At 57.3% G+C, this 12,315-nt stretch overlaps 1 long non-coding RNA gene across 1 annotated transcript; it reads left to right on the forward strand.

Moving 5' to 3' along the window:
• The first annotated feature begins 45 nt into the window (after positions 1–45).
• Positions 46–10,875, forward strand: LOC135327074 (uncharacterized). The gene is made up of 4 exons (XR_010387148.1): positions 46–425; positions 903–979; positions 1,569–1,811; positions 10,519–10,875. It is a non-coding gene; the product is annotated as an uncharacterized LOC135327074 (long non-coding RNA).
• The last annotated feature ends 1,440 nt before the right edge of the window (positions 10,876–12,315 follow it).

The raw sequence follows: 12,315 nt of genomic DNA on the forward strand, positions 1-12,315 counted from the left end.
ACGCCCCGCCCCACCCTGCGCGCGCACCCCCACCCCCACCCCGGAACTCCATTTCGCCGGCCTGCTGCGGCCTTCCCCGCCCGTGTGCCGGGACGCGGGAGGGACACACGGGTGGGGGGACGGCGGAGGGAGATGTTGGCGGAGAAGGGCGATGCGCGTGGGCGTGGAATCTCCTGCCCTGAGCGCCTGGATGGAGCTCGAGAGTCGCTGGGCGGCCGGGGGGGGAAGGAGGCAAAGATTCTCCCTTGGCTCCCAGCGGCGCGCGGGCCCCGAAGCTTTGGAAGGGAATGGCCCCGGCCGGGGAGCGAAGGGAACGCGAGGGAGCAAGCAGGTGATAAGGAGTGCGAGGGGGACGTGGCGGCAGTGGCCGGACAACAAGACAGACAGACAGACAGACAGGAAGACAGACAGACAGATTTAGATTTGTAAGTGAGCACCTTCCCCTGCCGTAGGACTGCACACCGCTTTCTATGCCAAGTAGCAAATGAGCAGGGCTCCCGAGGAGGTCGGGGTGCGGGGTGTCGGCAAGCAGAACCCCTTCCCCACAAACAAACAAGTAAAGCATACAAGCGTTTGGGGCGGGGGGTGGGCACGCGGCCGGCTGGCCTGGTAGCGGCCGGCCCAGCGGGTCCACCTTGGCTGGCCCGTGCACCCGGGCCTGGGAGGCTGCCTTTGCGGTGGCCAGAGGATCTACCGGCTCTGGGAGTCTCGGAGGGACGAGCCACTTGACCCGGCTCCAGTGGCTCTTCCCCGCCTTCAATTCCTCCAGGGCCAGACCCCCTCTCCCCATGCTGCCAGTGGTGGTGACAGCAGGGGTGGCTGGGGGGGCAGGAACAGGAGACCCCTCCTCGCATAAGCAGGGGGTCTGGGTCCCATCTTATTTCCTCCTTTCCCCAACTCAGGTTCACCTGGTGGCCAGCAAAGGCAGCAGTGGTGTGAGCAGTGGCCAAAGTCTGCATGCCAGCAGGAGATGGCAGGGGTAGGTCCACGTGTCGGCCTCCAGTGTATCTTTGCCCATGGGGTGGACGTGGTGCTGCTCACACGCTCCGGTCCCAGCAGCCATTTCCCCAGGAAAGGTGTCTGTCCAAGTGCTGGCCCCAGGCAGACCTGTTATCACTGTCCAAGGGTGGGCAGCTGGGCAGTAGCATTCAAATGGGAAATTCCCTGTCCCAGAGTGATCTCTCCTGTTCCTAGCAAGCGGAGAAGGAGAGAATGAGAAAACTGGGCCAGTCGGAGCTCTCAAGGCTGTGGAACTAAGAACTTTGAAAATGCACGGGGGCTGGGGGAAGGGGCACCAAAGGGGTGCAGGCACTGTGCTGCAGAGTGGAAAGCCTGTTCCCATATCTCTGGATACTGCCTTGCAGTCCAGGATGCCTGGATCTGAAGGCATAGCGTCTTGTGTGGCATGCTGGCAGCAGAAGCGAAAAGACTGGGGTGGGCAGTGTTTCTAGAGCCCAGCCTCAAGGGTAGTCACAATGAGGTGTTCAAGTGGGATTTTTTTTTCTTTTTTTTTAAAGTTAAGGGGTCTCTCATAACTGCTCACTATGAAAGTCTGTTGTTGTCTCTAGGTGACACAGCAGTGGAAAAAGTGCAGAAATATCAGTACCTGGGGGAAAAGGAAGGAGTATGACAAGAGCAGAAGAACTGGAGTCCCCGGGGTTTCCCAGCAGGTGCTTGTGGGAAGTGGTAGAAAGGCAATGATGGGTTCCTTACCAGCCTTGGACTCTCCGGCAGCCACGTGAAGCCTCTTCAGTCGGAGGGCTCTCCTCCCCTCTCTGCTGTTGACATGCTCTGCATTTTTGCCAGCAAAGGTAAGACAGTTTTAATTTAAATTGGCAAGCATTGTATGTGACTTTGTTGTTCAAAGTCCTTCTTGGAAGGCAACAGTGAAATTCTTCCCACAGATGACATGAGTCTGCTCAGTCTTCTGTACTACTGAGTTTTGCTATTGCCCAGCTCCCTTGTGGTCGAGGGTGAACATGGGTGGGACAGGAGACCAAGTTCCCAAAAGACACTTCACCAAATGTGACATGGGCAGGTGGGCTGCTTACCAAGCCCACTCAGTTCATGAAATAGCCAAATGCCTCATCATCTAATTAGTGATGTGCATGAATGCATCAAGGGACTGAGCTTGGCAGAATCAGCAGGGAAAGAAGAGCCTGTTGAGCCTCAGTGCAGGCAGCCATGCCCTTCTCACAGGCTAGGGGAGGCTGTGCTGGCACAGCAAATCCTGCCAAATTGGCAGAAGATGTGTTGCTTCTGCAAGAAGCTCCTCCTCTGCTGTGGCACTGAGGAAGTGTCTCCAAGGAAAAGGCGCAGAGAGTTCACACACAAGGGCTGCATCCAAATTTTGGTTGCATGCTGGGAAAGTGGCTGGCACATTGCAGAGGCTAACGGCATCCCCAGGTACTCCTCGTGGCCTTCTGTGGTGCAGAAAGCCCTTTTGCATTCCTCCTCCTTATGGGTTTGGAGCCAAGTCTTTTCCCTCTTGCAGGTCCAGCTTTATGCACTACCAGGTCCCCTGGGACATTCAGGGAGCTCTGTGAAGAGAGACAGGGGGTGCCAGTTCTTTACTCTCACATCATTCAGCCCCCTGTAATCCACACAGGGACATCCTTCCTTCTCCCCTGCCCCCACATTAAAAGAAAAAAAAGTGAGAGAGAAGAAAAAAGTATAGCCCCTCCCTTGCCCTTGCCCCCACCCCCACCCAGGGGGGAAGGGGTTAGAAGGACAGGTGAACCTGTGCTCCAGATGGTTCCCCTCAAGGGCTGTTATCTCAGGGCATGATGAGGTAGAGATGCCCCCAAAGGACAATTCCTTCCCTGGCATGAAGTCATAGAAGCAGCAGGGTGGTAGGGTTTCTGCATCTTTCTTTCTGAAGAGATCCACACAGTCACTGTACTCACCTAGGAGCATTGCCAGGGAGGTCCTGCAGAGGTATGGTCTTGACACTTGGGGGACTTTGCTCTAGCAAGGCAAGCTCAGCCCCAGCTGCCCACTGACAAGGCACGAAGAGGTCCTCAGGGTCTGGAGAATAAGGTTCCTGTGCTCCATACAGGGGGACACCCCTTCTTGGGCCATCCTGAAGAGCCAGGAGGTGACTGCTGTGCAGCTGGTGTGTGTTGGGAAGGGCTCTGAGGAAGCAGGGAGCACTGGGGTCAGTGGACTGATGACCCCCCATAGCCTTGGTCAGTGCTCAGGAAAGGGTTCAGGGAGCTGGGGATCAAGGGATGCTGTGGGCACAGGGGAAGGCAACAGAGCTTTCAGGGCTGTGAGGTGCCTCTGCATGCTGAGCCCAGCCTCCTGGAGGACTCCCAAGTCCCTGGGGAAGGCAGTCTGCAGGACTGCCCTGGGGACTGGCCCCAAAGCAACTCCCCAAGGCCAGGCCTCCTGGTGCTCAGCTGAGGGCTTGAGGGGGCCTGAGCTAAGCATTAGGGAGCAGCAGAAGCAGGGCTCCACCCTCAGGGAAGGCAAGCCAGCAGTCAAGGGGGAGGGGCTGGGGCCCACAACCCAGGCCAGACAGTGAGCTCAGCAAGTGGGCAAAGTCCCACAGCAGCAGAGCCAGGTGAGCAGAGCAGGGTGGTGCCAAGAGGTTCTCCTGAGAGCCCAGGGATCCTCAGGCAGGGCAGTATAACAGGCCCCATGCAAAGTCCCTCAGGCAGGCCAAGCAGCACTTGAGCACCAGAGCTGGAGCACACAGCCCTAAGACAGAGCTCAGGCATAGCCTGAAAGCCCCAAGCTGAGCATTGATAGAGCTGCTGGTCAGAGGGAGCAGCTGAAGGCCCCAGGTGAGGTTGGTCAGAGCAATGAAGGCTTCCAATGAAGGCCTCTGAGTGCCCTTGGGGTGCTGGGTGTTTCCAGTTAGTCCTTGGCTAGGTGGAAAGGTCTGGTAGAATGAGCAAGGAAAGAAGAAAGAGCCTGTTCAGCTTGACTCTAGTTTGCACTGCAAAGAGACATAGGAGGTGCAGAGGAAGCAGGAGGCCCTGCTGAGGCCCTGCTGTGGCCTGGGCACCAGTACAATAGCACTGTCCTGATCTTTTTTTCTTTTCCACTGGCCCAGTGAGGTTGGGGCAAGCCCCCAAGGGGCTCTGCCTTCTGCTGCCAAGTTCCCAGTGTGTGTTGGGCATGACCTGCTCTGAGGACAGCATCAGGTGGGCTGTCTGAAAGGGGTGGTCCAGCTGTCAACCAGTGTCCTGGATGTGCTAAGGCAAGCTGAGGGAGGGCAGAAGCTTGCTTGTTCTTGCTCTGCAGTACCAGTTTGGACCATAAAAGTGAGGCCTCCTGATCCTTGTGACTTTGGGAGTTTTAAGCAGGAGGTGTGCTGGGGGGCTGGGTGGCCTGGCCCTGCATTCCTGCAAGGCCCGTCAGCCTACCATCACCACTGTTGGTAGTGACAGCGATAGGGGCAGGGGGAGCAAGGGGTTCTTCCTCACATGAGGGCTGTACAGCTCCGTTTTTTTTGTTTTGTTTTGTTTTCCTCCTCTTTCATTCCCTTTCTGCCCTGCTTGGGAGCAGGCTGAGGTGGTGGCTGAAAAAGGTGATGGTGTCTGCCAAAGTCTGCTCAGAAAGGGCACCCCCCTTTGTCCCCCCCGCCTCCCCCCCCAATCCTGGGTGATGGTGGCAGCAGCAGGTTGGCAGGTCTGGCTCTGACATGTCTTTCCCCATGAGGCAGGCTGTGAGGTAGATGTGGTTTTGCTCTCCCATCCCAGGGTGGGTGCATGTGAGAGATGCTCACTCTGCCCTGCTGTGGGGTAGACCTGCTGTCGCTCTCCCCCCATGGCCCCCGTGGTTCCCTGGAAATTGTTTCTCCTGGTGTTGGCTGGCCCTCTGGAGGGCACTCATGTGGGCACAGGGTAAATGTGGGGTCACCCCGCCAGGTAAATCTGGTGTCCCTCTAAGGTCCAGGTAGTGCTGCTGTCCCACCCCAACCTCAGCTGCAGCCAGGTGGCCATTTTCCCCAGTCCTGGTGGGCAGGCCAGAGCAGGGTCAACATCGTCTCCATGCCATGCCATGCCATGCCATGCCATGCTGCGCTGCACTGCGCTGTGCTGCACTCTGCCCTGCGGCCCCTCAACCTCGTAGCTCCCATTCACTGGGCTGGTGTGCCCTTCCCTGTATGGCAGGGGAAAGAGGTGGGGGAAGGTGTGGTTTTTATTTTTCCTTCCCTTAAGCAATACCACCTGCCTCCCCCCACCCTTGACCTTGGCAATAAACAGGCCTCCCAGAGAGCTTGGTCTGCAGGGTGTCCAGGGTGGTGGTGGGATGTGGGCCAGGGATGGTAGGGGGCAGATGTCAGCTGAAACAGGTGATGTGCACAGAATCTGCTTCCCTGAGTGCCCAGAAAGAGCTTGTGAATCCTGGTGGGACGGCCCTGCTGCGGGCACTGTGTGCCTGTGCAGTGTTGGGGGCAGATGCAGTGGGGGTGCTGGTCAGCCTGTGGTCAGAGATTCTTCCTCTGCCACAGCAACATGCTGGCCACAAAGTTTAGGAAGCTGGGGCCAGGGAGAGAAGGGAACACAAGCAAGCAAGCAGGTGACGATGAATGGGTGGTGGGGAGGCACATGGGGTGGGGGGGATGGACAACATATTAAAAAAAAAGAAAGAAAAAGCCCAAGTGGTGAGTGTAATAGCACAGATTTGTAAACAAGCACTTTCTCCTGCTGTGGGGAAGTCCTTGAATAAAATATAAAGTTAGATGCACAATCAGGCAGGTGTAGCCAGTCTTTAACTGCTGCTCTTATGCTTAAATTAAAGTTAGGGAGACACGTGGATTTTATGTCCGCATGGACAGTGAGATAAATTATAGGTGATTTTTTTTATTGGCATGTCTGGAGAGAGCAATTTGTCTTGGGAATGCATAGCCATTCAAGATAGGAACTTTCTGCACTGGTCTTAGCAGCACCCTTCTGACACTCAGTAGCTGAGGCTCAGGTTTCTCTTGCAGCTCTGGGTGGGACAATGCAGTTGAGGGGTTGACACAAAGAGCCAGGTATTTTCCAGAGTTGCCTGGTTCAGGCACATTCACATCTGTACTAAACAGCACCCATGGCTTACAACTGTTGGTGACACCAGACTCTTCAGTAGGTTTGGTAAAAAACCCTGTGGCACTTGGCCTCTTGAGTCTTCAGCTGTGAGGGAGCAGCAGGGGCCAGCCACTCCCAAAGGGGTGGGGAGCCAGTAGCCCAGGGGCATAGCTCAGCTCCCATGGCAGGGGCCTTGGGCAGCCAGGGCCCAGGTGAGGCTGCTCAGGGCCATCCAGGCTTCTTAGTGCACTCAGGGCTCTGACAGAAGTCCCAGGAACTCACAGAGCATTTCTCCTAATGCAGTGCTTTTCTGCATACCTGCCCAGGACTCACTCAGCAGAATCAAGGCGTCAGCAAAGTCCCATTTGGATTTTGTTACCACAGTGCCAGGAGGGATGCCTTCTTCCTCCAGCTCAGGCTCAAGCTTGTCTGCATAGTAGTAGGCACAGTAGGACTCTTGTGCATTCCTTCAGGTGTGCCACTAATGAGATGACCAGGCAGGTAGCTCTTTCCTGAAGCAAGTTTGTGCCTATGTGCCCAGGAGGTCCCCTGAAGCTGAGGCCGGGATCTTCAGTGCCTGTCTGAATGCTGTTGGAGGAGTATATGTGTGCAGCTCCATCACAGCCATGCCTATGGCTGGCCATGAACTTTGCTGATCTGGCCTGTGGCCTGTCGTTCCAGCTGGACTGCAGACCTACCTTGTCACTGTGGACTTGCCCGACCATCACTGGACTGGGTCTGACCCTGCTTACCATCAGTGGTCCTGATCCTTCCTTGACTTGCTGGTTAGGCCTCAGCTCTGCCTCATCACCACAAAATTGCCTGAAGACTTGGCCTCTTGGTTGAACCTGGCTACCACCTCTGGGCCTGCCTGGCAAAACTTTCTTGGGTACTGCTGGACTGGGCCCCGGCTGGAGAGGCCCCTGCACTGCCAGCCGTGTAATGAGCCTTGGTTCCCAGCTGCCCGTTCCTTAGGGAGCAAGTGGGCCTCCCTGCTCCCTGCGAGTTCCCTTGGGCCATCTCAGGCCCTGGGCAGAGCAGCATGGGGCCTGGCCTGCAAGTGTGCAGGGCCTTGCCCCTGCGATTCCTCCTGCGTGGCCAGCCTTGCCAATGGCTCGGATGTGCCCACTGTGCTGACCCCCTGCTCAGCGGGAAGCACCTGAGTGACCCCTGCCCACCCGCAAGCAGTGCTGCCCATCCCTTTGTGGCTCCCTCGAGCCAGCTTGCAGCCTTCCCCGCTGAGCCTGGCAGGCCCTGTGGGGCTCTCTGGGGCTAGCTCAGACCCTTCCCCCAAAGCCCGCCCAGCCCTGTGGGGCTCCCTGGAGGCAGCTTGCACCCTGTCCCCAGAGCCCATGTGGCCAGGAATGCCTCAGACCTTTCCTCCCCAAGCCTGCCCAGCCTCTGGGGCACCTCGTAGGCAGCTGGAACCTGCCCACAATGCCACAAGTCTCTGATGCCAGGTGCCTTTCCCACTTCCCCATGCCTGTTTGAAGTCTGTGTGCCATGAGATATACCTGCCCACAGGAATTCAGTCCCTCTCCAGCAAGCCCCTGAAGCCAGACCTAGGTAAGACTGAGGACACACCTTGCTGGGAGGGGAGGCTTCTCTTAGGGCCCTGAGTGCACTGATTGGCCTTAGTGATGCTGCTCTTCAGAGGGAACTTGACAGGCTGCAGCAATGGGCTGGTGGGCACCTCACTTCTTTCAAGCAAGGCAGCTGCAAATTCCTGCCTCAGGAATTTGGAATCACTCCCTGAAGCAGGACTGGCTAGGGCCAAGTGCCTGGAATGCAGCTGTGCTGGGAAGGAGCTGGTGTTCCAGGTGAATAAGGAGTTGAAGAAGTGGCAAGCACAGAATGCTGTCAGGGAATGGTGGGCTTTTCTGCTCCAGCAGTCAGGAGCTATAAAAGATGTGGGTAGAGGCAGGGCTGGAGACGAGACTATGGCATATGTGCAAGGTCCCTGCAGGCTGGAGATCCATGGGTGCAATGGAGGTGCCACTGTGGGAGCCTGGCATGTGGCAGAGATGGCTCAGCCCTGGATGCCGAGGGTGGGAGAAACACCCCCTTGCCCTCGGGGCAGTCCCCACAGTTCAGCAAATGAGCCCAGCAGGAGGATGGAGCTGGCCACGTACCAAATGTCCTCCCCACAGCACTAGCATATACAGCCAGCCCTGGGAATGGGTGATGCGAGGGGCTGGGTCTGTGCCAAAAGACCTGGGGCAGTTTTCCTGGTGTGTTTGTGCAACAAGGACATAGAGCGGCCTCCTCTCTTCTGGCCCTTCATGTGTTTTCAGGGGCCTGGCTCTGCCCCAGGAGCACACTGGTGTGTGCCTCCCGCACAGGTGAGGGCCTCAGGTTAGTGCTTAGGCATGGGGTGGGGGCTTCCCACCCAGGCTCTCCCGGACCCTGTCCCAGCTGCAGCAAGAGTGCAGGAAGGCCCCTTACCTGCCCAAAACAGGTCCTCTCTCCTGGCTGCCACCTGGCAGCCCTTCCTGTCCTCCCGCGCCTGCCTCCAGCTCCTGCGTGCTTCGCTGAGGCAACACAGAGCACCTCCTCATCAGCACCCAAGCGCTCTCCCTCCTGCCTGCCTCTGCCTCTGCCACCCCAGCCACCTGCGGCCCTCCTGCCATGCCCTTCATTTTCCCAGGAGCACCTCACAATGCCTGCCTCATGCTCCTCACCAAGCAGCTTCCTGCAGCGCAAGTGACCTCACAACCTTTAGCCCAGCCCTCGCACCTTCACCTGTTGCTCTCTTTCACTTGTCTCTTGTCTCTCCTCTCATCTCCACCTCTTTTCACTCCTCATAGCCACTGCCCTTCCTCTGTCTCCCAGGGGTCAAATGTCTTTGAACTTGCCTTTGAGGATGGGTGCAAGGCTCTGGGTTTTAGGAATGTTGTTAGTGTGTAGAAGTGAAAGTATAACCCTTATGAATTAGCCTTTGGCATCAGGTGATGCTTTGTACTCTGTGGTTAGTGTGCAGGGTTCACGGAGGTGTAAGATCTCTCTTGTTAGTGTTAAGGAGGAGAGTTATTGTTTTGGGAAAGCCTTAGGCAGTAGGTTCCCTCTTTTATTGAAGGTTTCTTGTCGTTGAATAGTGTATGAGGTAGCTTTTTGGCACAGGATTTAGGCTTGAAGTTAGGGATGAGGCTTAGGAATGTGAGCCATGGTATTGCCTAACACTTGACAGATAGGACCCAGGGCATGAGATCTGGAGTTTAGTGGTGATCTTGAGATCAGAAAAGGGGTAATGGGTTCCAGCTTCAGCTTAGCAGTGAGGGGTTTAGGTTGCAACTGTAGGAGGGGTAGAGGTTACAGGCTAGTGGCAGGGCTTAGGGTATGAGATAGGGCTGAGGGGTACTGGCTCGTTGTAGATGAACAGCCTGACAGAAGTGGCTTCACAATCACTCTCCCAAACACATTGCCCTTAGCTGAAATCCCCTTACCTACCATGACGTGACATCTCTTGTGGCTGAGATCCTGAGCTCCCTCATGGCCTCACCTGTGTTTTATTTCTGCTTGACACTCATGTGCTGAAACAGTAGGGACCCCTCCCCCAGTCGACAACCAAGTGTTTTCCCTCCAACCTGCCCCTGCCTTGGCCTTCCCAAAAGAAAAGGCACAGGGCAGCAGCACAGAGCCCAAGCAGCACAGCCCAGCCTGGCTCAGTGGCTGATGACTGTGGCAACACCCTCAGCCAAAGGTGGGACCGGGGGCTGAGGCAGTGGGCACCTCTCGGCTGACACCAAGAGGATTAGCATTTGGTGGGTTGAGGGTGGGTGCCTGGGACCTGCACTGCCAGGGTGAGTTTGGTGTGGTTGGAGCAGAGGGGCCAGCCAGCGCTTTCTGTTGGGACAGTATCTGCAGTCTCAGGGTCCTTCTCTCAGACCTTGGGAGCAAGTGAAGCCTTGGTGTAAGTCTTCCCATTAAGGGAAGGCTGACTGGGCTGGTTGGCTCCTGCAGGGAAAAATAAGCAACACTTCAATTGATTTCATAGCCTACACTGACTGCAGGCCTAAGTGAGAGGCTTGTGCTGTGAGTTCAGGACCACGGCATTACCTGCAGGGGCCAGTGCAAGGATGATAGCTCAATCCCTTACTGGGGAAAAACTTGCCACTTTCAGGGCGTTTATTTCTGTGGGCTCTCCTAGAAGCCCCAGGTATAAAAGGACACAAAGTGACCAGCAACAAAACCCTCATCCTATCAGATAACACTTAACAACAGCAACGTGTAACTTCTGCATCTTGAACTGTCTTTGCATCGCCGCTTTGACATCTCAGGCAAGATGGATGCCAGCCTCTGAACAGGGAAAGTGCATCCTTTTTGCCTAAGGCTGGCTTCATGGCACTGAATTTGTAAGAGATCCAGGGATACCGGGGGCAGGGGCAGAGTAGAGGCCAAGGCCCCCCTCTCTAACTGCCTGAACAATCAGGCAGTGCCACTTGCCAGAGGAAGAGAGGACAGTTCTCTGGTGTTCACACTGTCTCTTCCTTCACAGCCCTCCATGGAGCCCCAAGTGAAGGACTGCAGAGCTGCTGGGTTTGTGCTGACTGCTCTTGGCAGGACCAGGAGCTCTGAGATGACCAGAGTGCATTCCACACAGGCAGAAGGAAAGCTGTCACTGCTGCCAGTTCCCCAGGTGAGAGCAGGGCCTGAGGAAGACACATGCAGAAAGATGCAGGCTAGCCATGCTTGGGAGGGAGCACAGCCTGTGAGCTGAACCTTTGCTGGCAACCAGCTGCTGCTTGCTTTTGCTTTGCTGCAGCTATTCGCCCACCTAGTTGCACGGGCAGCTGAGCCACCCACAGCACTTCTGCCTGCTTGGCTCTGTGTGAGAGCCTCAGCCCTGCACAGGGCAGCTGTGAGCTGACTGCTGTGGGCTCAGCACGGCAGCCCCTCCACCGGCGAGTGTGTGTACAATGGGGAGCTTCACTTGTGCCAAGGGGGACTCATCCAACCCAAGGCCTGGCAATGTGCTGGGCTGGCTGGCCAGCCCAACCCAACAGCAAGCTGCGCTGCTTTTCCTCTCCACCTGTGGGAGGGGCTAGGCCATGCCATGGCGAGGGGGTGAACAACTCGGCGGGGGCGGCAGCACCCCCTCACTGGGAGAGGGGAGCAGCACCAATCCTGGCGGCCCTGCTGGCCTTCCCCACCACTGCGCCCCAGGGGGAAGGAGCGAGGGCTGCTGTGCAGCTTTCGGCGTGTGGCACCTCATGCGAGATGGTGGTGCACGCATGGAACCGACTGGGAATGACCCTCCCTCCAAGACCAGCAGAACATTGTGCATGTAGGCGGAAGGGCGAACCCTCTCTGCACATGATCCCTTTTTGGGAGCAACAGACTTGCTAGAGGAGAAAGTGACCTCGAGGAGGCATCATCTCCCAACCGAGGAACACCTGGGTGGCACGATCTGTGGCAGGTGGGGGTCCAGCAGCTCTAGGATGGAGAGGTGGACACCCCCCTTCTGCACACACAGTGCCCCTGAAGCACACCCAGGGGTGGGTGGCACCCACTCACCCCTTCTCGTTCACCACCCTGCCAATGGCTGCTTGCAGCTGGCACCCGACGACCTGGGGCTGAGACCATCGCCAACACTTCGCGCAGGTTTTTCGGATGCCTGGGAACTCACAGGGCCACTTGGCCTCGCACAGCCGGGTTCCGTGAAGAAGCCCGAGGAAAGGGGGATAGAGAGCACACACCTCCTTTGCTGCTCAAGCGGGCAGCACCTCGCACACGACGGGACGCACACTGGAGAGGAGACCCCCCCGCCTGAACATCGGACACCGCGACACGCCATATGACGGGGAGCACAGAAGAGCTGACCTGCCGGGGGCCCTCTCCAACGTTACCCAAACGACCTGATCAGTCAATCGAGTGCTGAGCCAACTCACCTGCCCAGCGTGGCCACCAAGGAGGCAACCGGCGGCAGGCATGGTGTGTGGGTGTGGGCCATCGTCTGCAAGAGGTGCCCACTCGAGGCTCAACACCAGCACCCCCCACGCTCCCTGTGACAGGGAAGCAGGGAAGCACCAGCCTACCGAGAGGCCTCTACGACATGTCCCAGAACACCTCAGTGGGCGTTGCGTGCAGGTGTGGATCAGCAGCCATGGGAGCTTGCTGCTCCAGCTGGAGCACTGGCACCGCTCTGCTCCCTGTGGCAGGGACCCATGAACAAGGCCCTCAAGCCGCTGGTGACTGGGCAGAGCCGCACAGGGCACCCCTTTTCTCGTTGGACCGCCCTGCGCTCGGAAGGCTCACACACCACAAGCAGCACCAGGCCTTCCTCAGACGTGGG

The sequence above is a fragment of the Dromaius novaehollandiae genome, unplaced genomic scaffold, assembly GCF_036370855.1.
Source record: "Dromaius novaehollandiae isolate bDroNov1 unplaced genomic scaffold, bDroNov1.hap1 HAP1_SCAFFOLD_45, whole genome shotgun sequence".
Taxonomy (NCBI): domain Eukaryota; kingdom Metazoa; phylum Chordata; class Aves; order Casuariiformes; family Dromaiidae; genus Dromaius; species Dromaius novaehollandiae.